General features: G+C 31.4%; 2 long non-coding RNA genes across 2 annotated transcripts in view; both read right to left on the bottom strand.

Moving 5' to 3' along the window:
• The window catches only part of LOC149375689 (uncharacterized), a 44,068-nt gene that overhangs the window by 15,093 nt on the left and 7,155 nt on the right, over positions 1-21,820 (bottom strand). The gene's annotated exons all lie outside the window — the stretch shown is intronic.
• Positions 9,064-9,798, bottom strand: LOC149375690 (uncharacterized). The gene is made up of 3 exons (XR_016293676.1): positions 9,699-9,798; positions 9,477-9,592; positions 9,064-9,124 (listed from the first exon to the last, which is right to left on the bottom strand). It is a non-coding gene; the product is annotated as an uncharacterized LOC149375690 (long non-coding RNA).

The raw sequence follows: 21,820 nt of genomic DNA, 5'->3' as shown, positions 1-21,820 counted from the left end.
AGTAGTAGTAGCAGTAGCAGTAGCAGTAGCAGTAGCAGTAGTAGTAGTAGTAGCAGTAGCAGTAGCAGTAGCAGTAGTAGTAGCAGTAGCAGTAGCAGTAGCAGTAGTAGTAGTAGTAGTAGTCGTCATTATAGTAAAATCTTTTAACCATTTAATAGACTTCAGACGATTGTTCTGCTTTTATTAACTGCCTGTATAATTATTTTCAGAGATTTCTAGTGATCATGTGAGAGATGATGAGCGATACGCTGGATTAACTAACGGACAAAAAAAAATTATATTAAAGGAGCTGTTAGATACTTAAGTTATCAAATCCGCGATTTAAGAAAAAAAAAAAAAAACTTATAACTGAATTGTAAACTATTTATTTGTAATAGAAAATAAGTGAGTACCCTAAAAGTAATTCTAATGGAAGAGAGGTATATTAATTTTAGAGAAAATTAACTAAGAGTTATGAAAAATTATTGTATCGTAAAATAAAAATGTTAATTATAAGACTACTTGTTGCTACATTAACGTACTAAAAAAAATCATGCGTCTATAAAAATTGTACGTATAAATGCCCCTAGACAAATAAACTATCGTTTTATCTAGTTTTTTCTATACTATTGTTGTTCTCATTATTTAGATGTTATAGTGCAATGAAGCTCATTAAATCGAATGAATACTAATTTGTTTACTGTAGGAAATTTATAAATATGCTACTCAAAAAAAATTAGTTTAATTCTGTTAGCATATTGAGGTAAAAAGGAAAAGAAGAAATGCTAATTATCGTATCATTTCAACAGACCCCTGAATTTGCGCATGTGAGAATTGCGTTTCTCTTCTATACAGCGTTTAAAGTCAACTTTGTCAACTCATCTTGATTTCCGTTTAAAATTGGAAATCGTAGCACTCAAAATTTTTTTGTAATGTTTTTGCTACAATGCCAATAAAAACTTTTAGTCTAATGACATTTTGTCAAGCATAATACAAGCTATCTTATGCTAGCATAAGCACGCCTTTGAACGATAATCACGATAAGATTATTTTCTGAACTATAGCTGCATACATGTACACTAAGAGCAATGGCATGTTTTATTTTGATTTTTTAATATTGCCAAAAAACGAATTGTAAGTGACATGTTTTGATGTCTATCCCAAATGAAAATATTTTGCATGTTCTTACGCTTGTGCTTACGTAAGACTAAACGTAAGTTCTTACGTATGAACTTACGTAAGAACTTACGTTTGATAATCAACCATATTCTTACGCAAGAACTTACGTAAGAACTTACGTGAGAACTTGTAAGAAATTAAAAATTTAATGGAAGTATGATTTTCTATTCTATTTTATTCGTGTTACATGGCATTACCTTTTTTTTTATTTTTTATTTTTTTTTAATAATGACTCAAAGAATATGTTATTTAAACAAACTAATAAATCATTAAAGTTTTGTTTAAAAACTTGACATTTATAACTGCATAACTCACAAAATTAAAAAAACAGACCGCTATTTTCTGTATCCATTATAGTTAAATTAAACTAGGTGAAATTCTGTCATCTCAATCCAATGGCTGCAAAAGAAATAAATAATAATTTTACCTTTATAACTATGCTTTTAAAATTATTGGTATGTATATAAAAAAAAACTTTTTTCATAAATAAGTGTGTGTAATAGGCATAACCAATTTATTTTTTTATATTTACATTATTTTTTCTAGCTTTTTTACAAGCATTCGATTTTATAGTTATGTGACATGCAATAATTCCACTTTGATAATCTGTATAAAAAAATTTTTATTTTCACTTATGATTAAGAAATAAGTCTTTTTCTTATAACTGTTATAAAAAAGTTACATTTATTCAATAATACTCATTAATTTGTAATTGGTAGGAAATATTTAAAAATAACATTTTCTTGATTGCCAACTAAGCTCTATCAACAAGTTATTCATAAAATTTCTTAGTACATTTATACATCTAGAATTATACTCTAACTATAATAGAGTGATAAAATTAAGTTTTTGGTGTTTCAATGTAAAGTTTGATGAGAAATTTCTTTAAAGCAGATAATTACAATAAAAAATAAAAAAAATAAAATTGAACACTTTACAGTTCCTGGTAATGGTAAAAATATTTTTTTAATATTTATACTATCGCACTCTAAAAACAAACATAATTAATTAGTTTTTTCTTAACACAAATCTATCTTAATTTTGATCAGTTTCTGTGTACTTCTTAATTATCCTTTTATCTAGTAGCCACTCAGGATCAGCATCTTTTAAGTTCTCCCGTTGTTTGATAAAGTGACTTCTAAGGTCTTGAATTTTTTGTCGCAAAACATCATTGATAGTGTTTAGGAATACCCTCCTTTTTTCAGGGTGGTCGACTCCAGATTTATCGAACCCAATTCTTTTGTTGATTAAATATTCATCATACAATTCTGAAAGTAAGCAATTGATTTTTTATAATAGTTATTAAGATAAGAGGTCAATTCTAATAAGAACTCATGTCGTTTGAAGTTCGTAAAAAATTTCTAATCGAGTCTTTGGGCAATAAAATAAATGCTCGGAAAAGTAAATATTAAACCAAATTTATGAAAGGAAATTCTACTAATATAATTTTTATATGCTGTTGCCTTATAGTTAGCATAGCCGGCTGATTAAAATTAGTTTCTGACTAGAAATATTGTGAACAAAGCACTAATTTCTATCAATATGAGAGAAAAAAAGTTAACTAAAAAGAAGCAGATTTCCTGTGGAAGAGTAGCTATATTGAAACAATTTCTTTTCCATAAATTTTGTCACAGCAATAATGTACTTTTAATTTTTCTACCATGAGCGGTTAATACAGAATCCCTTTTGCGCTCTTTACTTGAACTTTGCACTCATAAATCATTTCGCACCCACGAATAAAAAGTAAATTCTGGCCCTCTGAGCCGAAAGTACTTTTCCCCTTAGAGCGTAAGGAGATTTGCATGCACAAAATGGACCCATGACCCTTATATAGCACTTTGCGCCCGCAGAAGGAAAAGTTTGCTCGCAACTTGGCATAAGCCATTCAGGCGCGTTCGTACTACTTTACGTCCATGGTACGAAATTTACTATTTTCTACGATGGGCATACAGTACCACTGTCGCTTTTTTACCTCGGAAGTGCCACGTTCCGTCCGTGGGCACACTGCGGATAACGATCTACGCGACTCTGGCACAATTATACAACAACCGCACACATCAGGTGCTCATATTTATGCTTTGTGCCCTAGTGGCGTAATGTACCATTATTTACGAAAAAAAGTTTAATCCAAGGGAATAAACTTTTTTCATGATGAAAGTGCATCTTCAAAAAAGTGCAAGTATCGCGTTATTATAAAATACAATATAAGTATGCATGTTCATTTACAACTTAATTGTTTCACAAATGAAATAGGAATACCATTACTTCAAAATTTAGGGGAGTTTTACCGCTTGTAGAAGCAACGATGAGAATCAGACGATAACTTTTTTAACGCGTTAATAAAACTTTTTTAAAAATACTGTCAAAATTCGAAGTCATAAAGATTTCTGAGAGCCAATCAATTATTAGTATATTCGGAATGAGTGAGGTGTCAGTGGCACGCTAACTTTAATCGAACGTAGAAATTAGATGATAAAAGATTCCAATATTTTGGTTGCCGGTCACTTTCACGAATCGAGTTTCACGACAAAAAAATGTCATAAAAAGATAATTTGTTGAATACCATTCGACGAAAGCCTATTTTACGGATTTAATACGTGGTGTAAATAACGAATGCAAATTTCAGAGTACATGCAACGAATCGACGTTCCACGAAAAATAATGAACGTTCAATTATATTTATTACTTTTTACAAATTTTTACGGAGTTATGTGACATACAAAAGAATGAAAATATTTGGAGATTTTGTCCGTTTCATTAAAAGTTTCATAAGTTTTAAACATATTTTTGATATTAGTTTTCGTTAAGAGCCATTTTTTATTGGGAGCTGCTTTTACTCTCCGTCCAAGATTTAGTTCGGAAATCATAATATACGTATCGGACTGTTCTTATTATTTCGATTAGTGCCAAATAAATGTCCGGGTGATGCTTCCCGACAACAATACGGAACCGATTATGCCAGCCCTTGCTTTTATTGTAAGCACTGAGCACTTTTTGTCGACAACAATAGTGTGTATACGAAAGGCAGCGCAACGCCTGGGTCTTCAAAGCCACGTTCTGTTTTTACCAAACCTAAGATCGCAAATAGTTTAGTAAATATAGTTAAAAACAGAAGGGATATGATATAGTCATAAAAAAGCGAAATATTCGTCCGTGGCATTGCATAACAGGCCTTAAATGTGCCATCGAGAAACCACGATTGCAACATGTAGCTAATACGAGAACTCTGTCATTTGACTTGGTGGTGTGAACGTTTCAATCGTAAATGAGAAACTGTTCAGAAGAGATGTCAAGCATTCTTTGATATTTATCAGGAAGAACAACATTAAGTTCAGCTTGAGATCTTGGGTGCGGAGGAAGATGTTTACGATGCTGCCTGCGGAAAGATTTTTTCAGCTGCTCTTGCTCTGGCAGTTGACTTATTCCCATATCAGATAAATCAACCAATTCCGTACGAAGAATCTGTGACGGAGCTTGTTCAAGATGTTCCTGAGCTTTGCATTTTACCCTACCCAGCGTACAAAATTTTAAAGTTAGGCTACGTATACATAATCCTACGTACACGCAACATTTTTTTAACTAAACGTGGGATTTCGAATAATAGTAACCTTGCTTCAATCACTTCAGCCTCGTACTGCTCCAAATTAGGAGGATGCTCATGCGCTTCAGCAGGAGGGCATTTCTATACTACAAGGTCTTCTCCTGGCAATGTGTCTGTGATAACCAATCTAACGGTGCACTCTTTGCGATGTAACCTTTCGCAATCTCAATAGGTTCTGTCAGCGCAGCTTCTCGATGCATGATACGAAAAACCATTTAAAATCAATTTACTTCTAAGATTTACAATACGGTTTTACATTATACTATAGCAAAAAAAGGAAAACGACAATATTGTAAGTAACAGAGATAATTATAAGACTATGCCAACTTTGAAGGTAAACAACGGAAAGCTAGAACTACATAAAAAGATATTGTACATCGTAGAATTAGCTTATCGTGAAGTTGGTTTTTCGTAAAAATTGATTCGTGAAAATAGTCGTCATCAAATAGAATTCATTGAAATTAAATTTTGTGAAATTCGCAAGTCGTGAAATGTGCTTTTGTGAAAGTATTTACGTGAAAATGGGTGGACACACAATATTTTAGAATAAGAAATAAATAGATACATTAATCTAGAATCGCAATCCACAACCAAAAAATTTTGTTTTTAACATTTTGAGCTAGTGAACTAAAAAGAATGTCCTTCAAAATTGGATAGCCTGGAAAATTATATCCTTTTTACGCTAACATTTAGTTTTATCGGTTTTCTGATTATAATTTCTAACAATCAGTTTATTTATAATACCCAAGCGAAAGTTATATAAATGAAACACTGATAAAAAAAGATAATAACTAATAATAAAAAATAATAAAGTCCAGATTTAAGACTAAGATTAAAATTTAATACTTGTTGTAATTATTTATTATTAGTTATTATTTTTTTTTCGCTGTAAACAAAATCTTGGCGAACGAAAAGCAATAATAACTATTAATAGCTAATAATAAATTTTATAAATTTTATCAAACCGTCATTAACACTCATAATTATTTATTAATCTATAACTAGTTATAAAAATAATTGAAAAATGTTATTCTTATAAGTGGCAGTCAATTGTATATAAAGAATTACTAATGCTTTTTCAAGAGAAAACAAAACCATATTTTATAAAAAAACCAGAGAAATAAAAAAAAATAACTGTTTTACATTTTTTTTAAATTGTATATAATGAATAATAATAAATGGTAAATGTTATTATAGTCTCAAATCTGGACTATATTATATTTTATTATCAGTTATTATTTGTTTTTTTCTATCATCAATAATTATTAGTAAATAAATGAGATTATTTCCGTTTGGGTAGGAACTAAGTAACACTAACTAAAACTACGTTTTAACTACTACTTATTGCACTCCTAGACACTAAAGGTACATAGCTACTGTTTACATACGGAATAGGTTAGGTAAGATTAATTTATAATATGTGCAGAGAACACCGCAGCTGCTGGCCGTGCTTCACCTGCCCCATTTAGATACTATTTCATACTATTTATTATATTATTTAGATGAACAAAAAAACAAAATTGCGTTTTGAAGCTGAAGACTTCAGCTATTAAATGAATCTATTTTCGTTGCCAAAATCTACTATTATCAAGTTGTTTTAAGCTTATTAAAAATAAAGCCAACCGTTTTTTAGAACTTAAAATTTTTCAATTATATAATAAAGAAATAATGTCATTTCTTGACATCGAAAAAGTAGACGATTACAATATAAGTATTTTTTATTGCACTCATACTACAATTTCATTTTTTGAGTTTTAACTTATTAATATAGTTAGGGGGCCACACTGTGCCGCGGTACTCCACCTTCCCCATCCTCTTCTATCATGGATTTAAAGACGTGATGTTATGATAAGTCATACTTTTTGACACACTTGCACTTCATGAATCACACTATTAAACGATTTACCGTACTTTCAATGAAAATGTTACCGATGATTAACAACATGTAATGATTTTAATGAATTGTATTAAACATCTGCCGGGCGGTACTTGCAGAAGAAGACATTAATTTATAATGAACATGGTAAAAACCTTTAGGTTACGTTTTCACATAAGAGTGGTGCTTTTTTAACGGCAATTGTCTCAAGTTACCGTTTTTTAGTTCCAAAATAAATAATATAACTTATTAGAGCAAAATTTTTAGTTAATGAATTTTTAAATATCGTGAGCATACCTCTTAACAACTGTTTCTTATCACCCTCGAGTGCTTTTCTTGGAGAATTAGGGTTAATATTAGTAACGGTACATCCTTTTTCTCTTATGCATCTATTGACTAGTTTTATTGGAGTCCACAACAAGTCGGCCAGATCTCTTAAATATATGTCTGGTTTTTTTTGCAATTGCAGTGTCGTCCAAACTTCATCATCGACCAATACATCGAGACCTAGGTAGTGCTAAAAGTATTTATATACAAGTTTAATTATATACAACATATACCATAAAGGATAATCGTTGAACAAAACACTACGATCATCCGTAATATTCAGTGCTAACTACTTTATTTAACACACACGTTAGTCTATTCTATTTGTTTTATTTGGTTTTAAGCAATTGCTATTTTTATGCACAGCAGGATGTAGAGTAGGTTAGGAATAATCACAGGAAGTATGTGTGAACATATATATATGAGCGATGCAGCAGACAATACAAGTTTCCAATCTGCATCGTGCACATGACGTCAGTCACCACTTTAGATCCATGCATATAGCTCTTAAATTTTATTTTAGTAACATTATTAACAAGAGTTACAGTTTTGCTTACCAGACCATCAATAATGTCATGCCTTTTTCCTAGCGTGTCAAGTTTGTATGTTGGCTCTGTTTTGAATCATATAACACAAATATTAAAAGAAAAAAAAATAATACGGCAAGAAAACAGTGAAATTACAACAGAACCAACCTGTTTATTAAATAATGCAATAAAATATCATTTGAAAATAAAAAGAATCGACGACCTTAACAATTACAACAATTAACTGCTATCTTGTATTGGGAAAACGCTACGTAATAAAAGGGTATTGTACGTCGAAAGGGTACAAATTTTAAATAAATTTATCCATTTCAATTTATATAATTTTAATTTTTCTATTCAACACTCGTCACGACTTTATACATTAATATTTAAATTTGATTGCCGTGTGAAGGTAATGTGTGCATAGTACGCTAAGCGAACGCTAGAGCACGTTTACCAAAAAAATGGAAAACTTACACGAAATTTTTTATATTCGTAGAAAAGTAGTGACTATCAATTAAAATTTGTTTAATAACATTGATTAGTTCAATTATATAACCCACTGGAATATAATTATAAGAAACTGATAAAAAAACAATCCCTTATATGGTGCTCGGTTCCGGCATTAAAAATTAAAAAAATTTTAATGCAGGAAGTTAAGTAATTTTTAAAAATTATTTATAAAAGAAATTACATGATATTAAAAATCTAAATAAAGAGATGAGCCGTTGAGAAATCGTTCTACGATAATTTCTCGAATAAGAGGGAAGTTGTTGCAAGTGATTTTATTTGAAGAACGCGATACTTCCAAAAAAAAGTTTTTCTGCTACAATAATTACCAAATATTTGTCAACATTTAACTCATGTTTTACTTGAAGCATGGGCGGACAGGAAATTTTAAATACATTTTCCACTACACTCGAGGTTCACCTAACATAGTATGACTCAAAATGCTAGTACCAAGGAAACCATAATATTGGTCCATTATTATTTCCCTAAAGGAGATCCGCATACAAATTTCGACAAAAGCCTTGCATATGTAACATTTCATAGAAATGTAAGGATGAATAATTATTTTGATAATTAAAAAGCAGTAAGTTGCACATTGAAAACAAGTAGATTAAGTTGAATGTTTCACTGCAATCTACAATATATTAATTAATTTTCAATACCAGCTTTTTTTCTGTATCTATTTTTAATCGATCGGACCGGTTTTTTTCTTGTCAAATCATGCCTATGCTCAATGGTGTCTTCGGCTTGATTACTAGCAGCCTCAGTACTACTTGGAAGTGGTCTTCCAGTATCATTATCAAAATTATCATCAAGCTCATGTCGTGAGCTTGGCCCGTGAAATGACATATCACTTGGCATATTGATACGGTCCTCGACTTGAAGCTGTAACCTTGCTCTGGTATCCGTTATACTATTCGGATCATTTGAAGTAACGTCATCAAAATTGTTGACTGCACGATTGTTGATAGAAAAAACAGGCAGGCTCGATATATTGTTGTGGATTTGTTCTTCTTCAGATACATCTGAGTCTTCAATTCTAGGCCTCTTATTCAAACAATTTTTTCGCTTGTACTGTTTTAAGATTTCCTGTGCTACTTTATTGGTAGTTGTCTGCATTTCATTCTAAATTTAAATTAATTTTTATAACTTCAAACATATAGAAATTATTTTTTTATAATAAAAGTATATATCATACTAAATGGTCAAGACTTTTATGATCCATATTGGAAATCCAAGTAGATATATTCAAGTACCCATAAATATAACATATACTAATGTTTAACCCTGCACTCATCCTATAGTATTGCTTAGTAAGCCTTTTCATTACACTTTTTATATTTTGTTGGCATTGAGAGGCATCTTTGAATTTTCAATAATTCATAGTTATCTCTGACAACCAAGGTTTGGTATACAGGCACATGGATGGACATAAGAACAGAAAACTAAGTTAAAATATAAAAGCAAAAGTACTTACAGAATCAGAATTAGAATCATCATCGGATGATACTGGACTTGTCGACGTTTCTTGGCTCCTTTTTTGAAATTTTGAACGTTTCATTCCATCTTTTAGTTTGATCTCATCTTTAGTTGCTACAAAAATATATTTCAAGTAATATTTAATTTAATTCACATATGTATATCCATGAAGCATAGTATAAATTCGTAAAAAAGTTTTCTGATTAATATTAATACTTACCCCCCAAATGCAAAATATGAGCCTTGTAATTGTGGGTATGTTTTTTAGCATTTTTTGTACATTCATCATCGCTACAAGGCCATCTAGCATAGTACCATTTATTTGCATCAAAATCGTTTACATCTTTAGGTTTGAACACAATAAATTTGAACACGCCTGGTCGATTGGAATCCTCACATTTTTCATATATATGTGAGATTTCGTATATTCTTTTACAGTTTTCGTCTTTGAAACGAATTAAAGCGAAGAAAACTTCCATTGTTACAAATAATACTGATCCTTTTTAATAAGACCACTCTAATTGAAAGATTTTCTTTGGCTTCTCTGGCAAAGTAACAAAACGGGCTTAACCACAAAATACATGAAAATATTAGGGTGCAGTTACATTCAAATGAAAGTGATCATCGACCGATAGTGGCGCTGGCCATGGCGCTGACACAAGCTACCACAATGGGTACATTTTTTTTCGTTTATTCGGTCGCCCAACGCCTGGTCAGTTGCTCCAGATCCCAGGGGCCGTACCATGCAAGTATTTTTCTGTACATCGGGCTGTGTTATAACATAGATTCGCGAAGAGAAAAAAAGTTATATGGTACGGCCCCAGACTGCGAATTGCATCAAAGAAAGATCCTCCACTATATACCATCACCACTATATTCGTATTTCGCAAGAGCATCGAGTGCATCATTCACACGTACACGACTAAAGATAATGCGTAAACGAAGCAGCCAATAAGAAAAACGGAATTTAGTAACAAAAAATAAAAATTTTTTGTATAGTTAATATTTTTTTAATGAAAACGATGAGGTTGTTTGAAACGTACTATTTAGAGTAACAAATAACTAAAGCAATAATATAAAAACACGCTTGGCTCTCAAAAAATATGACTTGCCGGTGTTTTTGTTAGCTGAGTGCGTAATAGAATCTTTACTCTCAGCACTTATGCGCAGTACGTTTTATTTCTTGACGCAGTCCAAAAAGCCTATTCTGTACTGAGAAAGGTTACGGGAATTTATTTAATAGAGTGGCCAGTAAGCTCCCTGGGTTATCGGGTGATTGGCGCTTGTGTTATTACTGATTAGGTTATTTGGTCAAATAGCTAGGGGTTTAGTTATCTGGTTCTTTGCGTTTTGCACCATATAACCAATTTGAATTTTGCGCGATTTTGGATGCCACTTTCGGGAGCACTGTAGAAAACCTATAAAAGTGGATAATCTTACACTCACTCACATTAGGCTAAATTTAGGTACGTGCATTTACTTGAAATTAAGATTATGTTATACGTCGAAAACTTCATGTCAAATACTATGTAGACAAGCCTGAAAGTTCTCTACAGTATCTTACGTGTATTCTACGTGTAGAAAACTTACTTTTTCTACAACCGCTTTTCTACCTTGCCATACCTGGCTTCTACTAATCTACTGTCGCTTCAAACATCAATGCCGTAAAGAGACCTTGAGATTCCTATGTTGTTGCCATAGAGGTATAAGAATAGTGGGGAAAAGCGCTATACTAGCCCATTAGCGGCAGTGACAGCATAATTAAGTGTAACGAGGCATATGTTCTTGTTGCTAAAGCCAAGTTATTGACTACTTCTTCGTCCATCATATGACTCGACCAATAACATAACTGCCAGACAAAGACAGATGTCCCGTTACGTAGCGAATTCTGCTGTCGCATATCACGGCCCCTTTTCTCCTCTATTCTTATACCTCTATGGTTGTTGCTCGTCACCTTGTCAGTCTCGTAACCCTTATAGCTCAACACGTACTCATCTTTATTAATTGTTAGTTGTGATTCAAAACATGCAGGCTTACAGATACATGTACAGTTAGCAAAATACGCATATTTTTCATCTTAACTTTATAATATCGACGTACCCCTATTAAACTGAAGGACCAAGGAGCGCACCCATTACATCCACACCCAAGAATTTAAGGATTATTAGAGGTATAAATTGTTGACACTAAAAACAATTGTTTATGCTTCGGGAGGTTAAACATTATTATTAGTACAAAGGCATTTGAACTTAATGTAAGTGTGACCTCTTAAAGTTTTATAAAATTTTTGATTCATTCCAATATTTTCAATATATTATTCTTCGTGAATAACTTATTTATTCGTTCACAAAATTCCATCGAAAAGTAATGTTTGCATAAAATTTATTTTTTTTAAAACTTTGTAGATCTTAATTGTTCTTTACTACAAGTTATACAATTATATTTTGATTGAGTTTCCCTCCTGTAATAATGGACCAGAATATTACAAGGGGTGCAAAAAAGTTGTACAGTAAAAGTAGGAATAAAAAAGATATTACCGAGTATGTTGTTAAAAAAGCAAGAAAGGAAGCCCGGATGAAATTAGATGAGAGAAAAATAATCTCAGAGGTAAGAAATACTTGAATACATAATGATCTTACAGAGCAGATGTAATTTATTGCGACAGTAACTGTATTACAACATATATATAAATAAATGTGTTATCTTAGCAAGTCCATGAGTCACAATACTCCTTATTCGCCGAAGCAAGCAACCACAACGTACATGATACTGAGAGAGTTAATCGACAAAAACACATCAACTCTTCAGTAGACAGTAAAATAACCGATTTCTCCACTGAGTTTTCCCTGCATGATAATATTTTTTGCGACAACAGTGGTAATTATTGCAACGATTCAGATTCGTTTGAAAATGAATATAATTTGGAAATAGAAGATGAAACAAAATTCGCACCAAAAGTAAGTCACTGTTATAGGTATGCTTTATAAACATTATCTTTATTTGAACTTGTAGTCACAGTTATGCTTCCTATATATAATGTAGAAGATTTGTTTTCACTGATACTTGTAGGACATTCAGAATATGTATAACTTAGCCTATTTTTCTTTACAAAATATTTAGGTACTTAAAAAAAATTATAGTGACATTATTACTTCGGATAAGAAATTTTATTGACAACCGTGTTTAGCAATCAATTAAAGTTATAAGCGTATGTATATACTACAGTCAGTAAAAATTGTGTATAAATATTCTCCTTCAATTTTATCAAGCATGATCAAACATTAATCTTATTTTGAATATTATTAATACATTGGATTCTGGTTTAGTATCCTGTGGCACTAAAATTTTTTTTTTATTTTTAAAAATTTTAAGTAATTGTTTGAAATTTCATTGACTCAAGAAAATTCTTATTAATAAAAATAATATTTGATTAAGTCCTGATCAACAACATATTTCCTGGTATGACAACTCTCGTCACTTGTATGACTATTTTATTATTCGTTCAGTTAATAAACCTCTAAATAAAAAACCAAGTAAGAAGTTATGGTTCTATAAAATTATATGGCAGATAATATAATTATAAATATAAATATACCTCCTATGAAACGATATTGTGTACAAAGGTTATGCAATTATCGTTGCAATTATCGTATAACTACGTTAGTTGGGTGTGGTTTCAATAAATATTTTAATATTTAATAACTGAACAATATATTACGACACAATACAATATAAATAATATAGAGGCTGGCAAGTAAAAACTGCACTTTCCTCGAATCTTCTGATGGTTTCAAAACATTCATTAAAATTGCATTTATAAGATCTTTATAAACTTCCCTTTTTTGTTTGTATGAAAGATTACTATTAAATGAATCTGTTACATTTTCAAATAGATTTATAATTTTTTTTTGCTTTTTTTTTATTATACAAAAAGAAGGGGTCAAGTATGCTTAAAAGTGTGTACGTAAGCTCATCCATATAAAAAAAAAAAAATTTCCAGCTTTGCCGCATATATTTGCGCTCCTCTTACCTCTCTGAATTTTGTTAAAGAAAAAAACGAAATAATAATCAATTGTTGTATGTATGCAGTACGAAATTTTTTTTTTTAATTATGAAAATTATAAAAAAAAGTGAAAAAACGTATAAACATTTATTTGTTTATTTAAAAAATTATAAATTATGATGAGTAAATAAATGTTTATTAATACGTATATAAGCTGTTATACAAATATATTCAGGAACCCTTTTTTTTTTTTTTTTTTTTTTAAATTGGTTGAAAAAAATTAAATTCAAAATGTGGGCTGCGGTGTGGTGTTATGAGATTGTTTGGTGTAGGGGGACCAAAAGTACGTCAAGGGGAGAGGAGTGCAGGAGGAGAATCAAGCAAAGTCTACTTCCGTTACACTTTTTTTCAAGGTCACCAATCTAAAACCGTTAATTTACTCGGTAGGGCAGAACGTGCTTATAAAAGTATAACTTCTAAAACCATACACAGTGGTGCTTTTTTGCTATCTGGTAAATTAGTTGAAAAGAAGTCGATAGGAATTAAAATTAGCATTCTAAACAAGAGGTATCACAACAAATAAGTCGTGTAAAAGTTTATTTCGGCGCTCTCCTTCGAGCTATGACGTTATTTATGACGTAATTGGCAATATGCTTTTTGCGACGTCTCAATGTGCCTACATGTTGTTCTTTTTTTATGTATGACTGTCGACGAGTTGCTGGTGAAATAAGCTATTTGTTAATTTCATTTTATATCGACTTTTATGCGTTAATTTACTAGATGGCAAAAAACATCACTGGTTATGAACTCCCTCATTGAAAGGTTTATTAACTGGACTATTCTTGCAAGAGGCAGATAGGGGTAGGATGAAAAGGACAGATTGATCCTCCAATTTTCAAATCAATGATTTAATTGGAACTATTTCCTACTAATAGTAAAGATGTTTTTTATGACGTTATTGGTGATGTCACAAGAGACGTCATAAAGTACGTCTCAGAGACGATGTCTCAGATCACGTCACCAAAGACGTAGCTAATGACGTGCACTGAGAGAAGGACTTGTTAGTAACAAACTTTATATGTTAACTATTAACTTACGTATAATATGTATCCCGCGTGGCGCCATCTGACGTGGCGCAGGTTCAACGAAAATATGGCATGTCAACTATAAACATGCCGTCTGTCAGTTGAAATTTAAAAAGTTATAAAAAACAAGTAAACTTCTTTTCTGTTAACATACTTGTACGTTGATAGGAAAAAAATCCTTCTCTTAGTGTAGCTGTCGAAGCCTCTCGGAGGTTGTTGTCTTATAATTATTCAAAACTATTTGTTAATAATGAAAAAAGGTTTATAAATAGTTGTAAATCATCTTCTGTAAGATAATAATCTATCAGATACGTCGATAGCTACATCTTTGGAAACGTTATCCGAGACATATTTAAAGACGTCTATGAGTCTTTACTTTTAGTAGGGTTTCATTCTGTAGTGTAGTATTGTCTCTATATATGCAATGCACAGTACCGACAAAACTAACCATTCTGCTTCTTAAGTATAAATAAACTGATTTTTTTGGTCCTATTATCAAGTGCACACAAATTTGCACCTTGATGTTTAATAAAAGCTATCATTAAACGTTCCGGTTTATTAATCATTTCACAAGTCGTGTATTTTTATAATTACGTGGAGCATAGTAAAAATCATTGTGCGCATAGTTACGGGACCAACATAATGGATTGTGCAACAATTACCAACTAGCACAGTAAATTAACCAGTATTGCAACAGTAAATTTCGAGAAATTTTTTATTCAAAGTAATTGTGATCGCCATTTGTACTATTGGTACTTAAGGTATTGACTTATCTTTTGACAATGCTAGTAAGCATATATACTTGGCATATATTATTTGGCATATATTATATGTGTGGCTTCTCGAACATACTGATTAACTCCCTTATTTTTAAATTAAGTGAGGACTTTAAAGCACGGAGCTGAAACTAGCCCCACGCCGAAAGACAAAACGGGCTTGAGGAACCCCAGGGCTAAAAACTTTAACTTAACCAAATAAAAAACATTTCTATTAGTCTCACATACAATATCTATAAGTTTTCGAAAGGCTGCCAGGCTTGGAAAACACTGAGTTTTTCATCGGTGCGTACATACGCGTAAAAATAAAAAGTCGAAAAAAAATTTCTACTTTTTTAATGCCTGGCGGTCTTTTTAAACGAGTAATACCCTCGAATATTATGAGATCACATATAATAAATGTACTATTATATGAATTTTTATCCTGGCACAAGAGCCCCAAAGAAAGTTATAAATTTCTTTTTTTATTTTTTATGTTTCCGTGTATGTACGTATCGATAAAAAAAAATATAAGTTTTTCAAGCCTGGCGGCCTTTCACGGCTTTGAAAACTTACAGATATTATGTTTGGGACTTATAAAAATGTATTCTATTTAATTTCAAAGTGGCACAAGAGCTTCAAAAAAAATTATAAATTTTTTTCTAATGTTTTTGTTTGCACGTGTATACGTATCGATGGAAAACTCAGTGTTTTCCAAGCATAGTGGCCTTTAACGACTTGAAAGACCCATAGAAGTCGTTCGTGGAAGGATGGCAATAATATGTATTGTTTTTTTGGCATATATAAGCCAATAAAATAAAAATTTTAAGCCTCAGGGCCCCTGAAGCCCGATTCGTCCCTGATGAGGCTACTTCAGCGTGTGGCTAGTTTCAGCTCCATCTTTAAGCATATCCTTTTTTAGTGTACTTTCTTCTTAATAAACTTTTAAAATAATTCGAGTTACCAATTTCCCGTAGTCAGCACAAAATCTAATCCATTAACTGCTATTTTTCCGGTCCAACAGATTAAGTGACTCTTGTTCTGGCCTAATCGAATAAGTGATATAAAAAAATCGTTGCTGCAGCAAAAATTAATAGTTTTGAGGTGCAAAAATCATGGTAAACAGTATATTCAGTAGTTGTCACCCTTTGAGAAGAAATTTTAATATATGGCTTTTGCAAATACTGAATCAAAGTCCTCGTATAGTATGTATACGCATACATACTTATATACTATTCGCTTCACACTTGGGTTGTTCACAAAGAAAGAAACTAGAAGTAGGGCATCATGTTTTCACTGCAATATATTATAAGGATAAATCTAATGTATTATTGGACTCCAGTAGCGAAATAACCACGTATTTATAAAATTTTATCATAAGGATATAAAGTACAGGCCCTAATGTCGGAATTATTCTGTAGAAAATCCTACTCCTTTTGCAGATGTCCAAATTCATAACCAAACGTGAACTTACTGTGATGATTATTGCTTCGAAGAAGCTAAAATTTCTGCAATTGCTGTCCAAGCTTCATTGCTGATGAAAAGTAACACGATTTAGAATTCTTAACGGCATTGCAAGCGGGAACAAGTACGAATCATGTTACTTTTCGTCAGAAAAATTGTTTTATAGCTAGAACTGTACGAAGTACTACAATGTTATGTTTGAGTAATAAAAATATGCTACTCAATAACAACTAATTAGTAAGCAGGCATGACATATATCCTCATGGTTAAATGGGTTTCTTGTTGAATATTCATAAATTTGTATAATAGAATTAGTTTAATGTTCCTGTGCTGTTAAAAAGTGGCTGTTTAATTTTGAAGCCATTTTTCTCAAAAATCACAAAAACTTAGCTAATTGGTTTGACCGGAAAGCCACAAATTTAATGCTCACATATGATTGTGATTTGTTATGTCAATCTTTGTACATCATTGCTCACATACAACCGTTCCACAAAATTTTTTTCCAAACATTAATCATTGTTTTTTAAGTAACAATTTATGGTCAAAAGAATAATTGCTAAATCTAAGTGTATTACGTAGTACTGTTGTTCTTACTTCAATTTGAGTCTTATTATATATTAAAAATTATTATTATATTAGAGAAACGCATAAACAATTTTTGTTAGACAATGCATGATTTATCACCAAGTATGAACAGTTTTTAATACTTCCACAGATAACTATGGATAAATTCGATAATTCGTCAGATCCTGAATCGAATATTTCAACTAATGCTTTGTGGGACAGTGATGATGATAATGACGGAGTATTTTCTCGGAAAAACAAGAAGCCAGCATCTCTTCAGGATTTAATTAACAGTGATGGTTTTTCAGATGTTATTACGACGCCCGTTACTGTCAGCCAACTTCAACTACTGTTTATGGTTTTAAAGTTTAGTGTCAGTAATAAGCTACCTCAAACAACCTTATCCAATTTATTAACTCTTATCAACTCGATTTTCTTAAAACCAATTTTACCCCAATCGCGGTACATGCTGGATAAATTGTTGAATGTAAATGAAAACATTTTCTTCCATGTAACTTGCCCTAGTTGTAATTGTTATGTGGGTATTTTAGATGACCTAAATACAGAAAGTGTATGTCGTTTGTGTAAAACTAATATTGACGCGGTAACTCAGTGTAGCGATAACTTTTGCGTAATGATCGATCCATCATCAGCCATTGCAGATTTATTGCAGTTAAATGAAAACTATTACGATTTCGTTGTCAAAGAAAGAACTCATGAGAAGAATCACTTGCGTGATATTTATGATGGCACCATGTACCGTAAATTTGTATCTTCTTTAGCACCTGAAGATCGATTTCACTACGTAACTGCTACGTTTAATAGTGATGGTGCAGCACCTTTCAAGTCTTCTCCTCTGTCAGTTTGGCCGATTTATCTTATGATTAATGAGATCCCTGTACAAGAAAGGTTCAATAATCTAATTCCCTGTGCTCTATGGTTCAACAAAAAAAAACCGAATATGCAAATTTTTTTGAAAGTTTTTGTTGACAAAATCAATGAATTATGTTCAAATGGAATTAAATGTATTATAAAAAATGAGACACGAAACATAAAATTATTCACGTTGGTTTGCTGTGTAGATTCAGTGGCAAGAGCACCAATGCAAGGGCTAACACAATTTAATGGTAAATTTGGATGTAATTGGTGTTTGCATCCTACAAAGTGGGTAGGGAGTACCAAATACCCAATAACCCATAACATACCAGCCATTAGAACAGAAGAAGAAACAATAAAGGCTATGACACAATTGCATGGCAATAACTCAGTTCGTGGAGTAAAGAGTGTGTCGCCGCTGATTAATTTGCAATCATTTAACATCATAGATGGTTTCGTACCAGATTATATGCATTGTATATTAGCGGGAGTTAGTAGACAAATAACTGACTATCTCATCAAGCCCTCTGAAATTAAATACTATCAGACTTTACTCGATAACATAAAGTTTCCATATCAGACTTGCCGATTGACTCGTTCATTGTCAGATAGCAAGTACTGGAAATGCAAAGAATGGGAAAATTGGATTTTATTTTCAAGCTTACCCATTTTTTCTAAGACTTTGAGTCAAGAAAAACTGATATACTGGAGTCTGCTTGTTGAAAGCTTACATGTCATATTGCAGGAAGATATTACATTTGGAGATTTAGATAAGGCAGATGAAATGCTTCATTTGTTCATGACTGAGACAGAAAAATTTTTTAATAAAAAGTCCATGACATTTAATATTCATCAGCTTAGACACATATGTGCCAGTATAAAACACTGGGGTCCAACTTGGGCTCATTCTGCATTTCCATTCGAAAATGGTAATCATGAATTACTACAAGCTATTCACTGTGGCAGAGGAGTTATTTCTCAAATACTAAGGTACATTAATATTATCCATAGTGTTTCCGTGCTGGAAAAAATTGTCTTCAAAGACTCACCTGAAATAGTGAGAAAATTTTGTAGTAGTACATGCAGTACAGAAGTCAAAAAATGCCTTAAAATAACAGACATAACATACTTTGGAAAGGGTACAACGATCAAGAGTACTTTGCTTAAAAAATTCAATTTACAAGAATCTTGCACGTCATACTTGCGTGCAGTAAAAAATGGTTGTTTGTATATTTCATGCACAAAAGAGAACAAACGATCTGATAATTCAAAAGCACAATTATCTGATGGACGTTTTATAAACATTAAATATTTTTATGTAGACGTTGAAAATAACATTGAATTAACCTTATGTCAAGTTATAAGTACGTTGGAAGAAAACATAGGTTTGTGTACACGATTGAAACAGTTATCAACTGTTCAAGACAATTCTGAAATTGTCATACCTACGAAGATAATAAAATCAGTTTGTGTATATATAGAATTAGAAAATGTAAGATACATATGCCCTGTACCTAATTTGCATCATTATTAGGTTTAAATTGGTATATTTTAAGATACACTATTTTTATTATAATGTTTTACCATAAAACTTTTTGTACCATTTAAATAAAAAATAATTAAGCTATTCTTAAATACTTTTCTCTTTTTTAATCTGAGAACTTAATCTCACGTATCAAGTATTGCTGTCAATTATTATATGTACGGCCTTTTTACATAAAATTTGAAACTCACTTTACATTGTACAAATAGTATAACTAATTAACTTTCTAGTGTAAAACTAAATTATAGCTATTAATTTAAGTTCTGAGCTAGCGAAGTCGTTTTATAACACTTGTTATCACGTTATAACGAAGCGCCATTCTTGTTTACATTTCCAATCAATATTTTCTCATAACTGACTTTTGCGTATTATATAATTAAAACAAGCTTAGAGGTCCTTACATACGTAATTATATTCAGTAATTAGATCTATATTTTTGTATAATCAGCTTAGAAAAAAATTAAATTTATGTTGTGAACAAGACACTAATAAACTAGTAATGTGAGTGTGTCGTAAGTATGTCTGCCCTTTATCACAATTTCGTATTTCGAACATTAAAACGATTGTACGATCAATCTTGTTCATTTACTCCTACCGTGTAGTTGAAAAACTGTGGATAAAAAATAAATTGTTTAATGCTGTTCAAATAAAAGTATATTATTGTGTTGATATTTATGTTTGTAAAACTTTTCCTACCCATAACATCAAAAACATTGTTATAAAGGTAAAATTATTCTTTTATTACTTTCGCGTCCATTGGATTGAGATGACAGAATTTCACTTAGTTTTATTTAACTATAATGGATGAGCGCGCGGTAGCTCAGTCGGCTAGATTGTGGATCGACACTCGGGAGACCAAGGTTCGATTCCCGGCCAGTGCGACTCTTACGGGCAAGTACCTCTGTGATTTTCACATCTGCTTTTACACCACGCAATGCTCCTCAAGGAGGAAATTAGGCAACCTTTTCGTAGCAAAATTGCCTAAATTTCCCCCTACCCCCCACCCAGTAATGGGTGGCCTCCCATCCCTCTTCCCTTCCTTATCCGAAGTGCTGAGTGCCCATAGTAGTGCTCTAAACAGGAGCCAGACGTATAGCACTTAAATATGAAAGCGGTCTTTTTTTTTAATTTTGTGAGTTATGCAGTTATAAATGTCAAGTTTTTAAACAAAACTTTAATGATTTATTAGTTTGTGTAAATAACATATTCTTTGAGTCATTATTAAAAAAAAATAAAAAATAAAAAAAAAGTTAATGCCATGTAACACGAATAAAATAGAATAGAAAATCATACTTCTATTAAATTTTAAATTCCTTACAAGTTCTTACGTAAGTTCTTACGTAAGTTCTTACGTAAGAATATGGTTGATTATCAAACGTAAGTTCTTACGTAAGTTCATACGTAAGAACTTACGTTTAGTCTTACGTAAGCACAAGCGTAAGAACATGCAAAATATTTTCATTTGGGATTTGAATTTGGTGTATTAAATATGAATTAACTATAGTTACCATAGCAAGTTTTGAAGAAGTTATTAAAATTAATTAGGTAAGTATTAAGTTATGCAGTACATAGTCTTTTAGGTACAAGTTTCGGATAATTCAAGATAAAATATCTTTATTTTTTGTTCGTTACTGCAGTGAGCTATAACTATGAGTTTCAAACGTTATTTTAATCTATACAAAGATTGTATTAAGCATTCGGCAAATAAATCAGAAACAAAAAAAAAATTAAAAAGGAAAGCAGTAAAAAATACATCTACTAAAAAGTCTATAATTGTAAAAAATCTGTTCCCCGTAAAACAAGTGAACAATGTGACAAACAAAAGAAATAAAAGAGTTTCATATTTTTATTTCACTTGTTATTTAATATTATTCAATCATGATTTTTGTTTTCATCATAAAATTATAGGTAAAGTTAAAAAAAAGTATTTTAGGGAACAATATCCTTACGCTGTAATTTAATTTTCTTCTCAAAAAAAGAGTTTGCCATAAATAATAAACAAACTTTTGAGTATGTCAGCTAAAAATCTATAGGTTTACGTGTTTTAAATAT

Source organism: Copidosoma floridanum, unplaced genomic scaffold (assembly GCF_036245765.1).
Source record: "Copidosoma floridanum isolate Cflo_tuat_1 unplaced genomic scaffold, Cflo_Japanese_pri ptg000005l, whole genome shotgun sequence".
NCBI lineage: Eukaryota > Metazoa > Arthropoda > Insecta > Hymenoptera > Encyrtidae > Copidosoma > Copidosoma floridanum.
The sequence above is the reverse complement of the archived record's forward strand: the minus strand, read 5'-3'. Positions and strand labels throughout refer to the sequence as shown.